A 25,782-nucleotide genomic window follows, 5' to 3' on the forward strand; every position below is an offset into this window, starting at 1 on the left:
TCTGACTTGACTTCCTAGTCAACAGGCCATACTGGTCATGGAGACTACTCTGTGGCCTTACTCAAGCAAGGGAGCAAATTAGCAGTGCCACCCAATTGCTAAGCATAGGCTCCAGTTCCACTGCAGATGGAAACTGAGCCATAGATGACCAGCAGCTACAGAGAACATCCCTATGGCCTGTCTAGGGAGGGAGTTAAGCCAGTATCTCTGCCCAACTGTTGAGCACATAACCTCTATACAGGTACCAGGTAGACTGAACAATGACCCCAAGCAGCCTTGGAGCCAGCCTACAGCAGCACCCAACCACAAAGCCCAGTCTACAACCTTATCCAGCAGCACAGCTCACCTATGGTCCTGGCTAATTCCTGAACACAGTCTGAAGTCTTATCCAGGCAAGGAGCTCAACTGTGACCCTGTCCACTTGTGGAGTCTAGCCTGAGGCTCTACCCAACAGGAAAGCCCAACCAGTGATACAGACCAACTGCAGAGCACAGGTCTTCAGATTCAGCCAACTGTGGGGCACAGCTAGAAAAGCCCCACTTAATAAGACAGCCTGGCCAGCAACTTTGAGCAACAAGGTCCAATGACCAACACTGAGGCAGAGCCAATGACTTACCTGACTGGAAAACTCAGCCTACAACTCTGTCCAAATTAGGCACAGCCTGATGCCCTGACTGATTGCAGAGTACAACATAAGGACCTATCTTGACTATGAAGCACAGCCCATGTCTTTCCTGTACATGGAGTTTAGCCAGTGGCACCATCCATTTCAGTTTTCTAAATTTGCTGGCATATTGAGTGCAGCACTTTCACACCATCATCTTTCAGGATTTTAAATACCTCAACTGGAATTCCATCACCTCCACTAGCTTTGTTCATAGTGATGCTTTCCAAGGCCCACTTGACTTCACATTTCAAATAAGAAAAGAAGTACGTCAAGGCTGTATATTGTCACCCTGCTTATTTAACCTATATGTAGAGTACATCATGAGAAACTCTGGGTTGGAAGAAGCACAAGCTGGAATCAAGGTTGCTGGGAGAAATATTAAGAACCTCAGATATGCAGATGACACCACCCTTATGGCAGAAAGTGAAGAGGAACTAAAAAGCCTCTTTATGAAAGTGAAAGAGGAGAGTGAAAAAGTTGGCTTAAAGCTCAACATTCAGAAAATGAAGATCATGGCATCTGGCCCATCACTTCATGTGAAATAGATAGGGAAACAGTGGAAACAGTGGCTGAATTTATTTTTCTGGGCTTCAAAATCACTACTGATGGTGATTGCAGTCATGAAATTTAAAGACACGTACTGCTTGGAAGGAAAGTTATGACCAACCTAGGCAGCATATTTAAAAGCAGAGACACTAATTTGTCAACAAAGGTCCGCCTAGTCAAGGCTATGGTTTTTCCAGTGATCATGCATGAATGTGAGAGTTGGACTACAAAGAAAGCTGATCGCCAAAGAATTGCTGCTTTTGAACTCTGGTGTTGGAGAAGACTCTTGAGAGTCCTTTGGACTGCAAGGAGATCCAACCAGTCCATCCTAAAGGAGATCAGTCCCGAGTGTTCACTGGAAGGACTGATGTTGAAGCTCCAATACTTTTGCCACCTGATGCGAAGAGCTGACTCATTTGAAAAGACCCTGACGCTGGGAAAGATTGAAGGCAAGAGGAGAAGGGGATGACAGAAGATGAAATGGTTTGAAGGCATCACTGACTCAATGAACATGGGTTTGGGTGAACTCCAGGAGTTGGTGATGGACAGGGAGGCCTGGTTTGCTGCGGTTCATGGGGGTCACAAAGAGTTGGACACGACTGAGCAACTGAACTGAACTGAACAGTGATTTTATAAATCCCCTTCAAGTCTTTATAGTTTGACTTTCAAATCTATAGTTTTCTAAAAATATTTTCTTCAAGTAGTTAAAGATAAATAAAATGGTATATTTAATTCAATATTTCTATGTTTGCTTTAATTTTCTGTATTAGAAAACATTTTTATTATGATTTCATTATAAGTTTAATAAGACCAACATCAGATGGTCATAGTAGCATGTAAAATGCCATTAGATTTTCTTTCTTAAACTTCAATGCCTAGGACATTCATTCTAAATTTCTAATGCTCAACTCACTGTGTTTATTGTGGGCTATTGCATAGTTTTAAACATACATTTAAGTTAGACTTCACATGCGTTGTTGCTATGTTTTATTCACAATTTCGTGTGATTTCCTCAGAAGTCCTCTAGGGTATGACAAACATTACCAACCAATTTAGTGCTCTTTGAGAGAAAGGCTCAGAGCAATTCAGCCCTGCTGAATCAGGCAAGTGCAAATGATTGATTGAAGTCAACTATCAGAAGAACAGTAATGTTGCATGATGAAGGTTGGCAGTCCAAGGTGATCACATTAGAGAAAAGGTTAGGTTATGTATTTTCAAACTCACTTGTGTATCTGCTACTAATGCCATTGTCATTATCATTCATGAAAATGGGGGAAAATAGTCTAGATATGGCATCATGCAGGGGGAAAAGAATTTAAGAAATAACTATGTATATACTTTTAAAAATAAATGTATATATTGTAAAACAGAATGTCAAGTGAGTGGGAGATAATTTTCAACAAGTACATGTGGTTTTTTTTTTTTTTAAAAAACCTAGCATTAAACATCAGTGAACATTTTCTTACTTTAAGTATTAGAAACCTCATACTAGAACATAGGATATAAGTTAATCAATGATTAGTCTTTGAAACTGAAGTTATATTTGCCCTTTAATTGTCACTATCTTTATGTTTTAATAGTCATAAGCAAACAAAGGTATTAGTCACTTCGTCTTGTCTGACTCCGGAGATGGCAAAACAAGCCTCTCCAGTACTCTTCCCTGGAAAATCCCATGGACGGAGGAGCCTGGTAGGCTGCAGTCCATGGGGTCACTAACACTCAGACACGACTGAGCGACTTCACTTTCACTTTTCACTTTCATGCATTGGAGAAGGAAATGGCAACCCACTCCAATGTTCTTGCCTGGAGAATCCCAGGGACGAGGGAGCCTGATGTGCTGTAGTCCATGGGGTCACTAAGAATCGGACACGACTGGAGCAACTAGGCACAAGCAGCTTGTCTGACTCTGCGATCTGGGACTATAGCCCACCAGGCTCCTCTGTCCATGGGATTTCTCAGGCAAGAATACTGAAGTGGCTTGCTATTCCCTTATCCAGGGGACCTTCCCAATCCAGGGATCAAATACAGGTCTCCTGCATTACAGGCAGAATTTTTACCCTCTGAGCTACAGCAGAATAGCCATAGAATGACTAAAAATTGTGTATGTGAAAATCTTTGTTGAGAGGTATAGAATTTTATACTCTAAACATATCACAAATAATTTTTCATCTTGATGACAGGCCTGTAGATGGAATACATTTTATATTCTTTATGTTACAACATATATATTTATAATATACATGTTTTTATTTAATATATATTTGTTACAACATAACTATTTTCTACTGAAAAATGGTAACATTAATACAAAATCATAAGAACATTCCAGATTAAATTTTTTTCTTTCTTGTTATATCCTAATACTATAAAATTCTGAGGCATGGATCTTATAACATGGAATGACTCATGGTCCATGAGTGCTGGAAGATAAGAAACTTTCTATGGGTTTGCCAAATTTCTGCAGATCTGTGAGCAAGGCACTGACTAACCTTTATTCAAGAATGCTTATACAGTGAACCACCTTAAGAGACAGAGTTGCATAGTCCTTCCTTATAGAGCAAACAGCAGATATGCTTGAAAGTGAAGTAAAAGTGAAAGTCACTCAGTTGTGTCCAGCTCTTTGGGACCCCATGGACTTTAGTCCATGGACTTCTCCAGGCCAGAATACTGGAGTGAGCAGCCTTTCCCTTCTCCAGGAGATCTTCCCAACCCAGGGATAGAACCCAGGTCTCCCGCATTGCAAGCAGATTCTTTACCAGCTGAGCCACAAGGGAAGCCCAAGCATACTGGAGTGGTATCCCTTCTCCAGCAGATCTTCCTGACCCAGGAATCGAACCTGGGTCTCTTGAATTGCAGGCAGATTCTTTTTCTTTTTAGTATAAATTTATTTATTTTAATTGGGGGCTAATTACTTTACAATATTGTATTGGTCAACTGAGCTATCAGGGATATGCTTAGCGCCCATAAAAATTCAAAGTCCAAAGCCCTCTTCGTTCCACACATCTCACTAAATGTGTATATATTAACCAGCACTCTTCCCTTAGCCCTGTCAGAAATGGTACTTAAGAAATTGGTGCAAAAATACTAACACTTTGACTTTTATAGCTGTGAGCAGTAAGCTGCCTGTTGCTCTGGGCAACAAACTATCTTGTTTCTCTGATGCAGAAGTCTTACATCTTCTGCTGGTGTCCACAAAACTGTGACAGGATAACTTCTTAACATGCTACGAAGTAAAATCTCAGATCATTCATAGATGTTTGCAGAGAGGAACCCCACAGTGACTGCTAGTTGATCCTCTTAAGTATAGCTACAATCCCATAATAATTTTGTTATTGTTAAGAATTTATAGCCCCACAACTTTGAGTTGACCCCAGCACACACAATTCTTTGCACCATTAAGTTATGACTCATTTGAGGAGACAGGATGATTGACTCTCTTACCCTGGGGAAAACAGACTCATAGACCACACCTCCCAGAAAAATTTATGCAGGATGTCTCTTGAATTGAAAATGGTTAAGTTATTGGAGACAAAAAGAAACCATTTAGTATATTAACACAAGAAGAGAAAAAAGAATAAACTGCATTTTAAAACGCCTTTGATATGTCTATGAGTTGTAGTATTTTTATAACCAATTTAGGTAAGACAGGAGTTTTACCACTCCTTGTCAGTTTATATAATGTAATATATCCAACATATTTGTACATTGTCTTGCTACTTTATGTCATCATTCTTTTTCCATCTCTGACATAGCTTTCCTCCCTGAGATTAATTATTTATATTTTATTTTCAAGCATTCCCATCAATAGAAAAATAAATATATTTAATTTCTCTAAATTCATCAAAAATAAATACACAGATATCTGAATATATAGTAGCTTAAGCTATCTACATTAAATATCAGATGTTCATTCAACTATTTGATTTATAGAAGCTGCCTTAAAAATCAAATATCAAGTTCAATCAAATCATATTAGATTGAAAACTCTAAAGAGTATGCTTAAAATAAGTTAACTAATAATTAAGTACTCTAGAAAAAAAATGTTGTGATACTGCTACCTTCTACCTTGTTTTATCCTATAATCTGTTTGGTATTTTATAAAAGAAAATTAAAGTGCATTTAATTGACACTCTTGTTGCAGCACTCTTTTTCATTGGGAATTATATGATGCACTGAGACGACCCAGAGGGATGGTTCGGGGAGGGAGGAGGGAGGGGGGTTCAGGATGGGAAACATGTGTATCCCTGTTTGTTATTGTTAAGGATTCATGTTGATGTATTGCAAAACCAATACAATATTGTAAAGTAATTAACCTCCAATTAAAACAAATGCATTTATATTTAAAAAACAATTTAAAAATTTAAAAAATGCCTTCAATGGTTATTATTATGTACCTCTCTAGTTTTTGTAATACAATATTTTGCTCACTTGGTGATTATGAAAGCACTTCTTTACTTCATCTTCTATTTTCATCCTCATAAAAATAGTGTCTGAGTTCACATTTTTAAGGAAACATCATACTGAATATTGTTAAAAATTATATTGTATAATGAAAGATTATAGGTTTGCAACAAGCTGTAGTCTTTGAAAAAATGTTAGTGCAGTATATGTGACTTACAATGTATTTAGTTTCTACTGCACAGCAAAGTAACTCAGTCATACATATATATGTTTTCATATTCTTTTAATTATAGTTCATCACAGGAAATTGAATATAGTTTCCTGTAATATACATTCCCCTTCGTGGATCACTGCCTTGTCATGGCAAAGGGGCTTGTGTACCTCAATATATGACCTATGCCTTGTAGTATCACCCAAGATGAATGGGTCATAGTGAAGATTTGACAAAACATGATCCACTGGAGGAGGGAATGGCAAACTACCCCAGTATAAGTACTGTGAGAACCTCATGAACTGTATAAAAGGACAAAAAGATATGACACTGAAAGATGAGTCCCCCAGGTCAGAAGGTATCCAATATGCTACTGGGGAAGAGTGGAGAACAACTACTAAAAGCCCAAGAAATAATGAAGCAACTGGGCCAAAGCAGAAACAATGCTCTGTTGTGGATGTGTCTAATGATGGAAGTAAAATCTAATGCTGCAAAGAACAGTATTGCATAGATACCTGGAATGTTAGGTCCCTGAATCAAAGTAAATTGGATGAGGTCAAGTAGGGATGGTAAGAATAAACATTGACATCTTAGAAATCAGTGAACTAAAATGCATGGGAATGGGTGAATTTAATACAGATGGCCATTGTTTCTGCTACTGTGGGCAAGAATCCCATAGAAGAAATGGTTAGCCCTTAAAAGCAAAAAAAGAGTCTGAAATGCAGTACTTGGATACAAGCTCAAAAATGACAGAATTATCTCAGTTCATTTCCAAGTCAAGCCTTTCAACATCACAGGAATGTAAATCTATGTTCCTACAATCAGTTCAAAGAAGTTGAAGTTGATCAGTTCTATGAAGACCTAGAAGACGTCCTAGAACTAACACCAAAAAACGATGTTCTATTCATCGTTGGAGATTGGAATGTGAAAGTAAGAATTCAAGAGATACCTGGAGTAACAGCAAGTTTGGCCTTGAAGGGACTTCCCTGATATTTCAGTTGGTAAAGAATCTGCCTTCAAAGCAGGAGAACTGGGTTGGGAAGATCCCCTGGAGAAGGGAAAGGCTATCCACTCCGGTATTCTGGCCTGGAGAATTCCATGGACTTTATAGGCCATGGGGTCACAAAGAGTCAGATACGACTGAGCATCTTTGGCTTTGACCTTGGAAAACAAAATGAAGCAGGGTAAAGGCTAACTGAATTCTTCCAAGAGAATGCACTGATTACAGCTAACATCATTTTTCAACAATACAAGAGACGACTTTACATATGGACATCAGCAAATGGTCATTCAGTTCAGTTCAGTTCAGTTCAGTTCAGTCACTCAGTCCTGTCCAACTCTTTGCGACTCCATAAATCACAGCACGCCAGGCCTCCCTGTCCATTACCAACTCCTGGAGTTCACTCAGACTCACATCCATCGAGTCAGTGATGGATGTGAGTCTGAGTAACTGAATCAAATTGGTTATGTTCTTTCTAGTCAAAGATGGAAAGTTTGTTTATAGTCAGCAAAAACAAAACCTGGAGCTGACTGTGGCTCAGAGTATCAGCTTCTCACAGCAAAATTCAGGCTTAAACTAACAAAAACAGTGAAAACCACTAAGCCATCCAGGTACGACTTGAATCAAATCCCTTGTGAATATGCAGTGGAGGTAACAAATAGATTCAAGGGATTAGATCAAGTAAACAGGGATCAGAAGAACTATTAATAGAAGTCCATAATATTGTCCAGGAGGCAGTGAACAAAACCGTCCCAAAGAAAATGAAAAGCAGGATGGCAAAGCGGTTTTTTGAGGAGGCTTTACAAATAGCTGAAGAAAGAAAAGAAGCAAAAAGCAAGGGGAAAAGTGAAAGGTACATCCGACTAAATTCAGAGTTTCAAAGAATACCAAGGAGAGACAAGAAGGCCTTCTTCAATAAACAGTGCATAAAACTAGAAGAAAACAGCAGAAGAGGAAAGACTATAGACATCTCTTCAGAAAAATTGGAAATATCAAGGAAATATTTCAGCAAAAGCTGGGCACAATAAAGGACAAAAATGGTAGAGACCTAGTAGATGCCAAAGAGATCAGAAAGAGATGGAATACATGGAAGGAATACATGGAAAGAATTCATGGAAGAACTGTACAAAACAGATCTTAATAAGCTGGATTATTATGATGGAGTTGTCAGCCACCCAGAGCCAGACATTCTGGAGTGTGAAGTCAAGTGGGTCTTAGGAAACTCTGCTGTTTATAAAGCTAGTGGATGCAATAGAATTCTGGTAGAGTTATTGAGAACTCTAAGGGAGGATGCCATTAAGGTGCTGTATTAACTATGTCAGCAAACCTGGAAGACTCAGCAGTGGCCACAGGACTGGAAAAGTTCAATCCTCATCCCAATTCCCAAGAAAGGTAGTACTAAAGAATGTTCTAGTCATCAGATAATTCCACTTATCTCCTATTCTATTAAGCTTATACTTAAAATCTTGCATGCTGGGCTTCAGCATTATGTGAACCGAGAACTACCAGATGTCCAAGCTGTGTTTAGAAAAAGCAGAGGAACCAGAGAGCAAATTGTCAACATTCTCTGGATCATAGAGAAAGCAAGGGAATTCCAGAAAAAACATCTACCTCTATTTCATTGACTACAATGAAGCCTTTGACTGTGTGGATCATAACAAACTGTGGAAATCTCTTGAACAGATGGGAATACGAGACCATCTTACCTGTCTCCTGAGAAACCTGTATGTGGGTCAAGAAGCATCTTTTAGAAACTTGTATGGAAAAACTGATTGATTCAAGATTGAAAAGGGAGTATAACAGAGGTGTCTGCTCTCACTCTGCTTGATTAACATTTTTTTTAAACTTTATTTTACTTTACAATACTGTATTGGTTTTGCCATACATCAACATGAATCCACCATGGATGTACACGTGTTCCCAATCCTGAACCCCCTCCCACCTCCCTCCCCATACCATCTCTCTGGGTCATCCCAGTGCACTAGCCCTCAGCATCTTGTATCCTGCATCGAACCTAAACTGGCGATTCATTTCTTATATGATATTATACATGTTTCAATGCCATTCTCCCAAAACATCCCACCCTCTCCCTCTCCCACAAAGTCCAAAAGACTGTTCTATACATCTGTGTCTTTTTTGCTGTCTCGCATACAGGGTTATCATTGCCATCTTTCTAAATTCCATATATATGTATTAGTATACTGTATTGGTGTTTTTCTTTCTGGCTTACTTCACTCTGTATAATCGGTTTGATTAACTTATATGCTGAGCACATTATGAGAAATGCCAGGCTGGATGAATTATAAGTGGGGATCAAGATAGACAGTAGAAACATCAACAACCTCAGATATGTGGATAATGCCACTGTAATGGCAGAAAGAGAAGAGGAACTAAAAGGGATTCTTGATGAAGGTGAAGGAGAAAAGTGAAAGAGCTAGCTTAAAACTAAATATTATATATATATATATATATATACATATATATATATGTATATATATATATATATGAAAAACTAAGATCATGGCTTCTGGTCCCATTACTTCATGGCAAAAAGTAGGGGAGAAAGTGGAAGTAGCGGCACATATCCCCTTCTTGGACTCCAAAATCACTGCAAATGGTGACTGCAGCCATGAAATCAGAAGATTGCTTCTCGGCAGGAAACTTATTACAAACCTAGACAGTGTGTTGAAAAGTAGAGACCTTACTCTGCCAACAAGGGTCCATATAGTCAAGGTTATGGTCTTCCCATTGATCATGTACGGTTTTGAGAGATGAACCGTAAAGAAGGCAGGTCGCAAAAGAATTAATGCCTTCAAATTGTGGTGCTGAAGACTCCTGAAAGTCACTTGGGCAGCAAGGAGATTAAACCAGTCAGTCTTAAAGGAAATAGATCTTGAATACCCTTTGCAAGGACTGATGCTTAAGCTGAAGTTCCAGTATTTTGGTCACTTGATGTGAACAGCCAACTGATTGGAAAAGCCCTTAATGATGGGAAAGATTAAAGACAGAAGGACAAGAGGGCATCAGAGGATGAAATGGCTGGATGGCATCATTGATGGAATGGACATGAATTTGGGCAAACTTTGGTAGATGGTGAGGAACTGTGATGCCTGGCATGTTACAGACCTTAGAGTTGCAGAGAGTCAGACACGACTGGGTGACTAAACAACAGCAACAACTATACAATAGGATTTTGTTATATATCCTTCCTATATGTAAGAGTAAATCTTTATTGATAGTCAAATGATAATTTTTGTTGCTTATTCTTGAAGTAATTAGAATAATAGATTATTTTTACAACAATGTTACAAATGAAGGGGGATTTCTTAATTTTCCTTCTAGTTAATTTTTTTTCCTTAAGAGGTTTGATTAATTTCTTGATAAAGAAGAGGTGAATTGTGATAACCACAGATCACTACCATTCAAAACAGAATTTCTGACTTTAGGCTAAAAGTTCCTTCAAAGTGACACGTTTCCAAAATGATTTCTATTTCTCTCTGTTACCTTTACCTAAGGCTTCCTCAGTGGCTCAGCAGTAAATAATTTGCCTCCAGTAGAGGAGCTACACAAGATGCTTGTTTGGTCTCTGGGCCATGAAGATCCCATGGAGGATGATGTGAAAATCAATTCCAGTATTCTTGCCTGGAAAATCCCATGGACACAGGAGCCTGATGGGTACAGTCCATAGGATCAGAAAGAGCATGGCATGTCTGAAGTTACTTAGCAAGCACATTTACCTGAAAGTTATGATACCGTCATTGAAAACTGCTGCATTGAATGGTGGGTTAAGTGAGAGCAGGTAAGTTGGAGAAAGTACTTTAAAAAATGAGGAACACGGTCCCCTCACTAGTCATTCATACACTTTGTAAGGTAAGTGGAAATACAGAAACATAGCACACCTTGAGTGACAGGTGCTATAACAATACTAGTATCAATGTCAATAAAGCACAGTGGAGGGGGTGGTTAACCGTTTGCCCAGTGAAAAATAAAGAAAGGTTCAGGCAATGAAATAAGCATGGACAGGAATGAAAGGATGTTTAGGGAAATGAAAAGCCCACTTTGCCTGGAGCACCAACGGAAGATCCAAAGAAAAATGGAGAAGAAACTTATACAATGTGTAAAAATGAATTCAGAGTGAATCACAAGTGGATGCATGTAATTATAACTTTACTGATAGAATTTGTATTATTGATGGAATTTATAGATAATATAATAATTAAATGATAACCAGAACTAATAGATAGCATAAATAACTCCTATAAATAACAAGCAAACCAAAAACCACCCAGTTAGTAAAAGGAACAATACATATTAAGGCAATTCTCAAAAGAGGAAGCTAAAATAATCAAAAACATATCATAAGAAGTTTAATTTCACCTCTCACAGAGAAAATATGAAATGAAAAAATGAAACCGACTATAGATTCAGCCTGGTAGAAATATGAATGCCTAATAACACCTGCAGTACTTGGAAGCAATCTCAAATGACAGAATGATCTCTGTTCATTTCCAAGGCAAGCCATTCAATATCACCGTAATCCAAGTCTCTGCCAGACCAGCAACGCTGAAGAAGGTGAAGATGAATGATTTTTTGAAGACCTACAAGAGCATTTAGAACTAACACCCCCCCAAAAGATGTCCTTTTCATTATAGAGGACTGGAATGCAAAAGTAAGAAGTCAAGAAACACCTGGAGTAACAGGAAAATTTGGCCTTGGATTACAGAATGAAGCAGGGCAAAGGCTAATAGAGTTTTGCCAAGAGAACGCCCTGATCATAGCAAACACGCTCTTCAAAAAACAGAAGAGAAGACTGTACACATGGACATCACCAGATGGCCAACACTGAAATCAGATTGATTATATTATTTGCAGCCAAAGATGGAGAAGCTCTATACAGACAGAGGGGAAAAAAAAAAAAAAAGACTGGGAGCTGACTGTGCCTCAGATCATGAACTCCTTACTGCCAAATTCAGACTTAAATTGAAGAAAGAGGGGAAAGTGACTAGACCATTCAGGTATGACCTACAGCAAATTCCTTATGACTATACAGTGGAAATGATAAATAGATTTAAGGGACTAGTTTTGATAGATAGAGAGCCTGATGAACTATGGTCGGAGGTTTGTAACATTGTACAGGTGACAGGGATTAAGACAACCCCAAGAAAATGAAATGTAAAACAGCAAATTGGCTGTCTGCGGAAGTCTTACAAATAGCTTTGAAAAGAAGAGAAGTGAAAAGCAAAGGAGAAATGGAAAAATATAAGCATCTGAATGCAGAATTCCAAAGAATAACAAGGAGAGATAAGAAAGCCTTCCTCAGTGATCAATATAAAGAAATAGAGGAAAACAATAGAAAGGGAAAGACTAGAGATCTTTAAAAAAAAAAATGAGATACCACGGAAACATGTCATGCAAAGATGGGCTCAATAAAGTATAGAAGTGATATGGACCTAAGAGAAACAGAAGATATTAAGAAGAGGTGGCAAGAATACACAGAAGAACTGTACAAAAAAAGATCTTAGACCAGAAAATCACGATGGTGTGATCACTAACCTAGATCCAGACATCCTGGAATGTGAAGTCAAGTGGGCCAGAGGAAGCATCACTGTGATCAAAGCTAGTAGAGGTGATGGAATTCCAGTTGAGCTATTTCAAATCCTAAAAGATGATGTTGTGAAAGTGCCGCACTCAATAGGTCAGCAATGGAAAACTCAGCAATAGGCACAGGACTGAAAAAGGTAAGTTTTCATTCCAATCTCAAAGAAAGGCAATGCCAAAGAATGCTCAAACTACCACACAAGTGCACTTATCTCACATGCTAGTAAAGAAAAGCTCAAAATTCTCCAAGTGAAGCTTACAGCAACACAAGGACTGTGAACTTCCAGATGTTCAAGCTGGTTTTAGGAAAAGGAAGAAAATTCCAGAAAATCATCTATTTCTGGTTTATTGACTATGCCAAAGACTTTGACTGTGTGGATCACAATAAACTGTGAAAATTCTGAAAGAGATGGGAATACTACACCACCTGACCTGCCTCTTGAGAAATCTGTATGCAAATCAGGAAGCAACAAGTAGAGCTGGACATGGAACAAGAGACTGGTTCCAAATAAGAAAAGGAGTATGTCAAGGATGTATATTGTCACCCTGCTTATTTAACTTATATGCAGAGTACATCATGAGAAACACTGGGCTGGAAGAAGCACAAGCTAGAATCAAGGTTGCTGGGAGAAATATCAATAACCTCAGATATGCAGATAACACCACACTTATGGTAGAAAATGAAGAAGAATTAAAGATCCTCTTGATGAAAGTGAAAGAGGAGAGTGGAAAAGTTGGCTTAAAGCTCAACATTCAGTGCTGGGAGCCAGCATGAGGAACTCCGCCCATGGCAAATGTCATGAGGAAGGAGGCTTGGCATACGCAAAGGCATGATCAAGCCTCAGGAAACCCCCTGTTCACGAGCATCTACCCCCAAAACCAGAGTCTTTCTACTTTACTGTTTCAGGCTCTCGCCTACACTTCTGACTTTATGGGGGGCTGTTCCCTACCGGTTCTCTCTGAGAAGGAGTAAATGTGCAGCTCTAAGTCAATAAAAATTCCTGGGCGTGACAAGAGTGTTTCAACTTACGAACTCCTCTGAAGGTTATCTAGTTCGCCTGTATAGGTTTGTCAGGCCACATGTGATTGTTTACAGCCTCCCAACCCGAGAGGCATGAGATGTTTTAGAATTACTAAAGGCAAATTCTTTTGGGGAGTTAGAAATTATTAGTATAGTGGGTTGGTTAGGAATTATATTGGTGAAGGGTTTTTCATTTGTTGTGCCAATAATTGCTGCTAATTCCCTGCCCTGGGTGGGACAAGGGTGTCTCAGGTCAAACCTCTCTGCTGGCAAACTAGCTTGTGTGACAGGATTATCCATACTGCTGCCACTACACACATGATTGTTTACTACCTCTCAACCATAAACAGCAGAGAGCTTTGGAGTATTTTGAGAGTCTTAATTAGCATAGGGCTTTTCTCATTGTTGAGTCAATGATTTCCGCCAGCCCTCCATATCCTTAGGCACCTGGGAATATATTAATCAATGTATTTGGAATATAGAAAAGGAAATATAGTAGTTTTTAAGGTTAACAATACTAGACTTTTTGAGTTCATGAATTTTCTCTTTTGTAATAGATCATTGTACTTTGTTATAAATCACTGCGTCCTTGCTATGTAAAAATGTAACTTTATCAGTATCTTAAGACTAAATAGATCTTAAGGGGAACATTGGTGAAGGGTTTTCATTTCTTGGGCTGATGTTTGCTGCTAAATCTCCATATTCCCTGCCCTTATAATGAATATAACTAACATATAGGAGAAATAAGTATTAACCTTTAAGATTAATCATGTTAACCTTGGGTTAAATAAATTCCTTTCTTGATTGTAACTCACTACACTTCACCCTATAGGAATGCAACTTTATTTGGAGGGTGGTGCCTGGTTTAAGAAAAAACAGCCTTGGAAAAAATAAATTTTTTGTTATCAGAAAGAAAGGGTCATAAAATGTCAGTAGGCCTCATGGCCAGAAGACGATGTAAAACCACTAAGATCTTTTTTTTATGTAAAGCACCTGATTTTGATAAAGGTCAGGACTGCCAACCCCCGCATGACTCTATATTCATCCCTATGTATAACAAAAGGTATATAAGCAAACTTAAAAATAAAGATATTGGGATCAGTTCTCAGAAAGACTGATTCCCCCATGTCATTCTTTCTTGTTCCCCATTTTTCTGGCTGAATTCTCATCTCGTTCATGGGTGCCCACCAAGCCTGCTAATTTTGCCTGGGCTTCTAAGATCTGACCGGAGGCAAGGGGGGTGGCTCAGTGCCTCCTCTCCTTCAGGAGAATGGGAAGACGCCTGCAGCCTACGTAGGTGGTGATTGGTAATCCATGTAAACCAAGTCATTCAGCCTCTTTTTCTCTGCTAACTTTCTAATCCCTCCCTATCTGTAATTAAATAAGTTATTTCCAAGGACGCTGACTCTGTCCCCATCTTCAAATCACCCTGGATCCACCAGGGCTAGACCCCGGTAATTCATAAAACTAAGATCATGGCATCCAGTCTCATCACTTCATGGCAAATAGATGGGGAAACAGTGGAAACAGTGGCTGAGTTTATTTTCTTTTTGAGCTCCAAAATCACTGCAGATGGTGATTGCAGCCATGATATTAAAAGACACTTACTCTTTGGAAGGAAAGTTATTACCAACCTAGACAGCATATTAAAAAGCAGAGACATTACTTTGCCACCAAAGTCCGTCTAGTCAAGGCTACGGTTTTTCCAGTGGTCATGTATGGATGTGAGAGTTGGACTATAAAGAAAGCTGACTGCTGAAGAATTGCTGCTTTTGAACTGTGGTATTGGAGAAGACTCTTGAGAGTCCCTTGGACTGCAAGGAGATGCAACCAGTCCATCCTAAAGGAGTCAGCACTGGGTGTTCATTGGAAGGACTGATGTTGAAGCTAAAACTCCAATACTTTGGCCATCTGATGCAAAGGGCTGACTTATTTGAAAATACCCTGATGCTGGGAAAGATTGATGGCAGGAGGAGAAGGGGATGACAGAATATGAGATGGTTGGATGGCATCACCGACTCAATGGACATGGGTTTGGGTGGACTCCCGGAGTTGATGATGGACAGGGAGGCCTGGTGTGCTGCGGTTCATGGGGTCACAAAGAGTCCTACATGACTGAGCAACTGAACTGAACCAAACTGATGATGAATATTTAAAAACATGAATGAAAAAGATCCACACAAGCCGCCTCTTGATAGGTGTCTCGTTTTAGAAAATAAATGATGGAAGAAGTGTAGTATCTTTGCAGAAATGGGGTATAAGCAATTGTACCCAATGAATTATAATATTCCTAAAAATACTCAATGAAATGTTATTTACTGAATATTGACAGCAGTAGGCTTCATAATTTTTAAAATTAATTTGTTTTGAAATATTTTTATATTGTAATCTATAAAAGCAGAAATAAAAGAAAAATGAAATTGAAAGCTCTGGGTTGACTTCTAGCTCTAGTAATAAATTTAATAGGATTTTAGGCATGGGATTAGAAGAACAGTATATTTGAGCAGTGATATAGTTGACGCACTTTCAAATTTAAATAATAATAACTAAGCTTGGTAATAATAAAATATTTGATGTACCAGGAAGTACACTCACCACCTTACATATACTATCTCATTTATCTCTGCAATCATCATGAAGAACGAGGCAGTTTCTACTATAATTCTCTTCTATACAACTGAAAAAGCAGAAAAATACTTAACTTAAAAACATTAAATATTTTGTCCAAGATCATATTATCTGGTGATTGGCCAAACTAGGATGCAATAAGCCTAGTGAATACAACACCATAGACCGTACTCTGAACCATCAGGACAACCTCTATAGACCTTAATAAAGAAAAAAAAATTCTCTGTGTACATCAGAAAACTCCTTCCTGTTACTTAATATGCACCTCAATATCTCAATTTTACGGATAAAGTAAATGAGCCTAACTTTCAACAGAGTTTTTATAAAACTTAAATGTACAAATACTTATGAATATAAAATATCTCGTGTCAACTGAAAAATAAACACATACTGTAAGACCTGTGAGTTTAAATTTTAATCAGGGTCTTACTGCAGACTACAGCCTGGAAAACAGCTTCTCAGATAGCTCTGAAGAACTGCCTCAAATAGGTAGGGAGGGAAGGATATATATATATATATATATATATATATATATATATATATATATATATATGTGTGTGTGTGTGTGTGTGTGTGTGTGTGTGTGTGTGTGTGTATATGATTTTTGGCTAGGGAATACGTGCAGTCAATCACACATTTTGGTAAAATATTACTGCTAGTCACAAATAACAGATATCTCAGTTAATGATTTTGATGCTTTTCTGCATATGTGAAGTTATAAGAATCTGCATTTATTAAAAGTCTTCCTAAAATAGACATCAAACTTGGTAAGAAGCTTGTTTTTCCAAAGCATAGAATGCCTCGTCCAGTTTTCCTCCAAAACCCTTCCAGGGTGCATTGTCAGTCATCGACTGAAGGGGCTAGTTTCTTAACCTTATAGGATGGTGAGGAAAATCCTTTGTTTTATACTGGCAACATCTCTTCCCCCAATAGTCAAGCTTTCTTTCACTCCCTGTCCTCCTGCTCTTCCTTTATCAAGTATTCTCCATAAGAAAGACATAAGAAAATTGCTATTGTTTTGTGCTTATCAACAGTGATGCTATGGCTAGAAATACGTGGGAGCATTCATTTGAGCCCAATAGTCTTCCCATAGATAACTCTCTTTTCAAAATTCATGCTGTGGCTGGACTAGCCCTTGTGATTTTTATTATGATTGCAAGGTGCCCTTAATCATAACCATAAGGAAGCTTTGAAAAACAAAGTTTATTACACACACTTCCTGGAGGGTACACCTGGTACCTCAGAGTGAAGTGGGGGAGAGTAGTGAGATGGGGAGGTTAGAAAGTGGGGGAGATGGATGTTTAGGGAGGTGGGGAAGCAGGTCTGGGCTTCTGATTTTATTTGGTCGAGGTTGGGCCTAAGGTTTCACAGGTTCCATTGCTTATTGGCAATTGAATGCATAAGAGTGGTTAAGTGCCAGATGGGAAAAGCAAGTGATCAAAAGGTCTGTTATAAAGTCAACCAGTTACCAGGTATCTCTAAAACAAAGGAAGGAGGTAGGGCCTATGAGGGTAGGAAATAGGATGCCCCCTCCCACAGACTCTCACCAAGTCCTATTTCCAGGTGAAGCTGCAGAGGATGGAGAGTATGCTGGACCAGCTCAAACACTTGATTGCAGTGGAGGCCAACACAGGCAATTTCCACACTATTGACTAGTACAAGCCTCAGAATGCCACCACCAATGCATCCTTGATCCTGGCCATGGAACGGACACCCACCTATCAGGAGCTGGTGGAGGATGCCATACCCCCTGCAGGAGCCTGGGTGGGTCACAAGAGGAACAAATTACAAATGCTCTTGATAAACTTTGTTTGCTATTTGGAGCAGAAATATTGAAGAAAATTCCAGGCTGGGACTCCATAGAAGTGGATGCAAGGCTCTCTTTCAATAAGAATGCCATGTTGGCCCTGCCCAGAGCCTCATCAAGAGAAACAAGGAAGCCAGGATCAGCAAGGACTGGATTCTTATAAAGCTGTCATCCACCTGAAAAGGAATTCAGTCTGGAAAGAAGCTAGAGGAGGAGCATGGTACGCACCACAGTATAACCCTACCCTTATCCTTTGCCCAGGTGATGGCCTATGCAGAGACAGGTGAAATCGTGTCCTCGTTCCTGGGTTGTATTCTAGACCAGCTCATGGCCAACGCATACAAGAAGTTGTAGGAACCCCTGGAGGACTCACTAGTGAAGAGTGCCAACAAGATCTGCAACTATTACAAGAAGCTCCACTATAAGATGATCTTCATGGGTGCCTCTTTCCACAGCACTGCTAGATCAGGGCCCTGGAAGCCTGCTGTTTCCTCACCACCTCACCCCAGGTCAAAGACGACAGCAAGATAGTGCCTGCACTGTTCACCAAGGCAGTTCAGCTCTGGAGAAGTTGCACCTGGATGAAAAATTAATCTGATGACTGCACAAGAAAGTCCACATGGTCATGGAGAAGCTTTCCAATGGGATCCATAGGCTTGCTGCAGAGACTATGAAGCTGAATCAGATGCTGATGAAGGAATGTTCAGCATGGAGAATGGAAAATAGCACAAATCCTAAAGCTGGACCACAAGATCTGCACTATCTTTAAATTGGGGCCTAGTTGCACATGTCTTGCAATGAATCTTGGATTCTTTACTACTTGGAATGGGGAGGAACCATAGATACTTGATTATATATACTTGATTATATGTAAAACTTTAAAAAAAAATTTTTTTTTAATAAATAACCAGTTGGAGTTTGATATGTGATGCAGGGCATCCAAAGCTGGTGCTCTGTGACAACCTGGAGGGATGTGGCAGGGAGGGATGTGGGAGGGAGTTCAGGGTGGAGGGAACATATGTTTGCCTATGACTGATTCATATTGATGTTGGACAAGAACCATCAAAATATTGTTAAGTAATAATCTCCAAATTAAAATAAATTAAAAAACAACAAAAATAAACAAAAAGTGTAGAAAAGATCCTCCCCTAAAAGCCATCAGGGAGTTTAGGTCGTTTGAACATGAGCTGACGATTTTCCTTGCTTGGTGCCCTGCAATAAATGCTGTATTTTCCTTCTCTGCAAACTGGTATCAATAGATTGGCTTTGCTGTACATCAGGTGAGCACACCCAAGTTTGTTTTGGTAACTTTGGCTATTCCAGCCAAAGTACAACCAGTGAGGGTAGTTCTATAAAATATTCAAAGTTGGAAGACTTGATAGAAGGAAGCTATTACTTTACAAATAGGAGTCTTTTATGCTATATTCTATATGTAGAACACTTCAGACAAACATAACAGAAAAAAATTCAGCCTAATTTCAGCAAAAACTGCTCTTCTATATACTAATTTTTGAAAACTTCTGTTGATATAATTTGTTTACACTTTGAAACCAAATTTATTCTAACAAAAATTCTTGCTTTATTATAGTTAATTCCATTAAGGGGGATAAGCAATGATAATGTTTATAATAATTAAAAATAAGATATTTTTCTTAAGAGGAAAACAGTGTCCAAAGTGATCCAGGTGGAACTGTTTCCAAATTGGAGACATGTATTTAAGTGATACAAACTGACATTTTCTCACTTTGGAAATTCTGTGCTATGTTTTGAGTTTTCCTGAGCCATCACCTTCCCTTTCTTGTCATAAGTAAAACCACACAGCAAGTCACATGCTGAAATAAGCAAAAAATTTCTGAAAACAAGAGCCAATACCACTAGGAGAGATCTGGGTTGGCAGGAAAAAAAAAAAAAAAAAGCCAGTCAGTCCGAGCTTTCTTTTTTGTCGTTGGATAATAGAAAATGCTCAGATTTTCAACATATCTTTATCAAAAAATATTTAACTTTAAATCCTTGTAAATGTTTATTACATATAGTCTTTAAAAATCATGATATTCTCTATACTGTAGAGCTCTTTCATAGCTCATTCTCCCACAGCAGTTGAATCTCTTGAGAAAAGATAGCATGTAAATGTCCACCATAACAGACCTACCTGGCCAAGTAAAACATCTCCTGTCCACTATCTAACTTAATATCTGAAATGATGATGTGGTGAACACCCTACTCAACACTGACAGCAATTCAGGGAATCTTTTAATCCACTCTATTTATTATCTTTCAGGCTGCCCCAGTGGCGCTAGTGGTAAAGAATCTGCCTGCATTAGCAGGAGACATAAGAGATTTCTGTTCAATCCCTGGGTCTGGAAGATCCCCTGGAGGAGGGCGTGGCAATTTCCTTAGTATTCTTGCTGGAAAATTCCACGGACAGAGGAGCCTAGTGAGCTATAATCTGTGGGATCTCAAAGGGTTAGGCACAACTGAAAAGACTTAACACACACACACACACACACACACACATTTATTGTCTTCACTCTCCACTGTTGAAAGGCACAGTGGAAATACTGACATTGGAATAAAAATATGAGTGAATGTAAGAGTAAGGAGAGGGTAAAAGAGCAATCTTAGATTTCTGTCTAGAAAGAAAAAAATATACATAATACTTAAACTTGAATATTTTATAACATGATCATAAATTTTGAAGAATAAATTTTCAAGAACTAAATACTTGATGATACCACAATCTATCTAACCTCCAAAATACTTAGCTCAGTTTGGATGATATATTTGCAAAGAACATTATTACTCTGCCTTTAGTTTGTGATCATTTAAAATATAAGCATAACTATTGATAACTTCTATAACCTTCACTAGAGGCAGATTAACTGCAAGGGACATTCTGGTTCAGACATAGTATCCAATTTCTTATTGAATCTTGGTAAGTTATTTGCCTTCATAAAATATTATGGCAGGGTTCCAAGGGTTAATTGTGAGTTGCACAAAAGGTACTTCCTTCAACTCATTTTAATTTATTGCTTTCTGCTAAGCATTTCCCAGGAACTTGGCTCATTGAAGTTGCAAAGAAAAGTTACTTTTACTTCACCCCCTTCCCATTCTACTTACATCTGATATATATATAGTCAACAACATCTAATTTCACAGCTCAGTTGTTCAGTCCTTGAAAAAAAGACATTTCCTCAAAATTAGATGGTAAAAATGAGTTGGAGAAGCTGTACTAAAAAAAATTCATAGTTTTAAAAGTGATATTTATGTAAGCTATATTTATGAATTCCATCAATTTATCGAGAGTATACTAATAAATTCTCTCTAAACTCTGCAAGAAGGAATAACTTATAGATGCATATTTCTAATAATATAATACCAACATATTATTTCAATTACGAACTCAAAGCATAAAAATGGATGGTTATGATATATGGGATAATAGATGATCAACACGTGACTATACACTGTAATTCAGAAGATGGCCACAGCACTTGAGTAGTTTATGAACTGCGGCAGCTAGATTCCCCAAATGCCTACATATTTTCAGGGGGAAGCCACTACTGTTATAAAAATGAAAACATTTATTTAAATCTTAACAAATTTCAATGCCATGCCTGAAAACTCAATATCCACATTTTAGAATCTGCCTCATGAGAGGAAACTGCTCAAATAATAATATAATGTAGGATCTTTAAAGCTACATTCACAAAATTTGATTGAGATAAATGTTTATCAAAATCTATCCAGAGTGATTATTAAGGCTGGAAGTGGGGAAAACAGTGACAAGAGGAGGAATGACTTTAACTTTTTCATTTAAGCTGTATTAATTGTTGAGTGATTCTATACAAAAATATAAAAGGACAATCTGGTATTTTCTCTGTTCTGTAATGCTGTGCTGAGATGGTGACTGTAGTCATGAAATTAAAATATGCTTGCTCCTTGGAATAAAACTTAAAACAAATCTAGACAGCACATTAAAAAGCAGAGCCATCACTTTGTCGACACAGGTCCATATAGTCAAAACTATGTTTTTTCCTGTAATCGTGTATGTAATATGAGAGTTGGACCATAAAGAATGCTCAGTGCTGAAGAACTGATGCTTCCGAAATGTGCTGGAGAAGATTCTTGAGAGTCCCTTGGCAGCAAGGAAATCAAACCAGTCAATCCTAAAGGAAATCAACCCTGAATATTCATTGGAAGGACTGATGCTGTAGCTGAAACTCAATACTTAGGCCACCTGATAAGAAGAGCCGACTCACTAGAAAAGTCTTGGATGCTGGGAAAGATTGAGGGCATGAAAAGAAGTGTATAGCAGTGGATGAGATTGTTGGATGGCATCATTGACTGAGTAAACATGGGAGTTGGTGATGGACAGGGAAGCCTGGCATGCTGCAGTCCATTGAGCCTCAAAGAGTCAGACATGACTGAGCGACTGAACAAGAACAAATAAAAGATGTTTTCCAAAAGACCATAATATTTTAATATTTTTCATAATATTTAAGTATGGAGACATGGAATCTTTTTGTTTTTGGTATTCCATTATGAACCTCTTCTCCATGAAATATGCTCAGTTTCAAGGAACCACATTTTCATTTTTTTCCACTGAGCTTTTGAAATATTATCTTGCAGGAGTTTTTAAGTGTACATATTTTAGGCTTTAAGTATCCCCTTGTTTTTATAAACTAGGAAAATGTATTTCTAGGATATATCATGTTGAAAAATTTTTCATTTAGTGACTGTTCACAAGTGCCACATATTTTATTTTCATTTTATTATATTTTAACAGCATCTGTGTCAGCTATTTCACAAACCTACTTTACAGATGAGAAAATGAAGCTTGAGGGATGTGAAACAATTTTTCTATGAAAACATATGCAGATGAAAACTCAAAGCTCTCAAAATTTGAACAATATCTTCTGAAGCACTACTTTTGACTCTGGATTGGGAACCCTGAGATGCATGATAGATTGATTTCAGAACAACATAAGAAAAGAAAAAAACGAATGCTGTAGCAAAAGAGATTGTGTTCACATTGTTTTGAGACATATATCCTAGCCTGTGGAACAGGCTGTCTCCTGTGATTATTCCCACCATTGTGTAGAGAGACAATCTGGCAAGGATTGCCAAATGAAATATAAACAAATCATTTAACTCTGAGTTGCAAATATACCATATTTTTTTTTTAATATTTGTGTTCCAAATATTGCATAGTCATACTTACATGAAAATCTTATTAAGTTTTTATCTGAATTTCAAACATAACTTGAATCCTGTACTTATATTTGCTTTATTTGGAAAATCATGTCTTTCTTTTTTGAGTCAGCTTTGTTGAAAGCTGGCTCAGCAGGTCTGAGCTAAATCAGTAGAAGACTAGAATTGTTTGCTCTGGAGCTCTCCCTTTTAAAAAGTTCACTTCTAAATGACTTTCTCAAAGACATACAGCTAGCTAATAAGAGGGCTTGGACTAAAACCCAAGTCTCTTTACTCCCACCTTGGGAATCTTTACCCTATTCCATGCTGTCCCCATTCATTTGACTTCCCCCGCCCCTCCCACCACAAAGAGTGTGAAATTTCATTCACTACACAGGAAAGATGCTTGTAGTTCTCTATATAGTGGTTATAAATTGTGTGGAACTATAATCACCATACTTATTCTTAGAAATAATTGAAATAGAAAATTTTGAAAATGCCTTATCTTCATAGCCAATGGGAATATAACCAAATGGCAATTACTGAATTGCAAAAGAGTCATATAGCAGCTATTGTCAAATATCCTACCTGAAGGCAAACATTTGTTGAAAGCAATGAATTCAGGAGAATACAATGTTCCAAGTTCTGACTCACCAAATAAGAAGTGAAGTTCTCAATAATCAATGGTTAGAGGGGTACATCAGAAACTGAGGAGACACTGAAGAGCTTACTGAATGATGTATTAATATCTTATCCTGAATTGCCAATCCTATGGACAGAGGAGCCTGGTAGGCTGCAGTCCATGGGGTCATTAAGAGTCGAACACGACTGAGCGACTTCAGTTGCACTTTTCATTTTCATGAACTGGAGAAGGAAATGGCAAACCACTCCAGTGTTCTTGCCTGGAGAATCCCAGGGACAGTGGAGCCTGGTGGGCTGCCGTCTATGGGGTCACATAGAGTCGAACAGGACTGAAGTGACTTAGAAGAAGCAGCAGCAGCAAAATTAGCAAGAATATGTTCTGTTCGGTCTCGAATTTCTAAACAATTAAGGACAGCTGTGGTTGTTTACTCTAAATTTAGGACAAAATTGAAGTGAATGAAAGCAAGACGCGGAGTAGAAAATTTTATCTTTAAAAAGCTGATGACTCTAACTTGAACCAGAAGTATCTATCTTTTTTTAATATAAATTTATTTATTTTAGTTGGAGGTTAATTACAATATTGTATTGGTTTTGCCATACATCAACATGAATTCGCCACAGGTATACACGTGTTCCCCATCCTGAACCCCCCTCCCACTTCCCTCCCCGTACCATCCCTCCGGGTTGTCTCAGTGCACCAGCCCCAAGCATCCAGTATCATGCATCAAACCTGAGCTGGTGACTCATTTCATATATGACATTATACATGTTTCAATGCCATTCTCCCAAGTCATCCCACCCTTGCCCTCTCCCACAGAGTCCAAAAAACTGTTCTATACATCTGTGTCTCTTTTGCTCTCTTGCATACAGGGTTACTGTTACCATCTTTCTAAATTCCAGTCATTTAGATTCCCTGAGCTTCTTTATCCTTATCTATAAAATTATGTGCTCTATTTTCATGGTAAAAATAATGTAATACAATTGCTGTTTATAGGAAGAAAATGGAAATGCATTAAAGAAGACAATATAAATAGTAAAATGCTGCTACTGCTGCTAAGTCGCTTCAGTCGTGTCCAACTCTGTGCGACCCCATAGATGGCAGCCCACCAAGCTCCCCTGTCCCTGGGATTCTCCAGGCAAGAACACTGGAGTGGGTTGCCATTTCCTTCTCCAATGCATGAAAGTGAAAAGTGAAAGTGAAGTCGCTCAGTAATGTCCGACTTTTCACGATCCCATGGACTGTAGCCTACCAGGCTCCTCCATCCATGGGATTTTCCAGGCAAGAGTGCTGGAGTGGGGTGCCATTGCCTTCTCCAAAATAGTAAAATAAATTAATTAAAAAGTCCACTTCTCAGACCAGATAGGTGCTCCTGTCTGCTGTATTCACAAAAATGTAGATCCGTAAAGGCCAGAGCCCCCTTTACTGGGACTGCAGTCATAGTGCATGCAGTCCATCTGTCCTGCCTGGAGACACCATTGAAAAGCTCAGAAAATTATGTGCATTCTATCACTTCTCTGATAGTAAATGATTACCCAATAAAGCGTATTTCACACCTACAACACCTGGTATTAAATGCATGTTTACATGTCTCCACAACGATTTCCATAACATTTTGCAAAAATTTTGTTCTCTTTGTCCTTTTCAACATTCACCCATATATAACTGAGACATGCTACACGTATGGGTTTGGGGAAGGAAGATTTCTCCTGTCCTCTTGTTTTTAGAAAAAAAGAGTGTTCATAGTTTCTCTCATTTACTTTTAAAATTTCCAGAGTAAAAATTTAGTCACTCCTGATATAATATCAGGTGATAATAGCTCATCACCTGAAATGTACTATTTTTGCTTCTCTAAGTTCCCAGTTTTATAAAGTTTTTTCCTGAAATACAACTGGTAGACTCACAATTCTCCTTCCATAGATGGCCAATAATTTGGTTCCAAAGACAATATTTTCCCTTTCATTCATCATACTTTTTTCAATAGGGTTAAGCATTTTATTGGTATCTGTTTACAGTAAATATGAGAACATTTGAATTCTATTTGTTTTCTACAATTTAGTTGTTAGTTTAGAA

General features: G+C 38.2%; 1 pseudogene; it reads left to right on the top strand.

The window, feature by feature from the left end:
- On the top strand, positions 13,475-18,605 carry LOC102191602 (annotated as a pseudogene).

Source organism: Capra hircus, chromosome 12 (genome assembly GCF_001704415.2).
Source record: "Capra hircus breed San Clemente chromosome 12, ASM170441v1, whole genome shotgun sequence".
NCBI classification, from domain to species: domain Eukaryota; kingdom Metazoa; phylum Chordata; class Mammalia; order Artiodactyla; family Bovidae; genus Capra; species Capra hircus.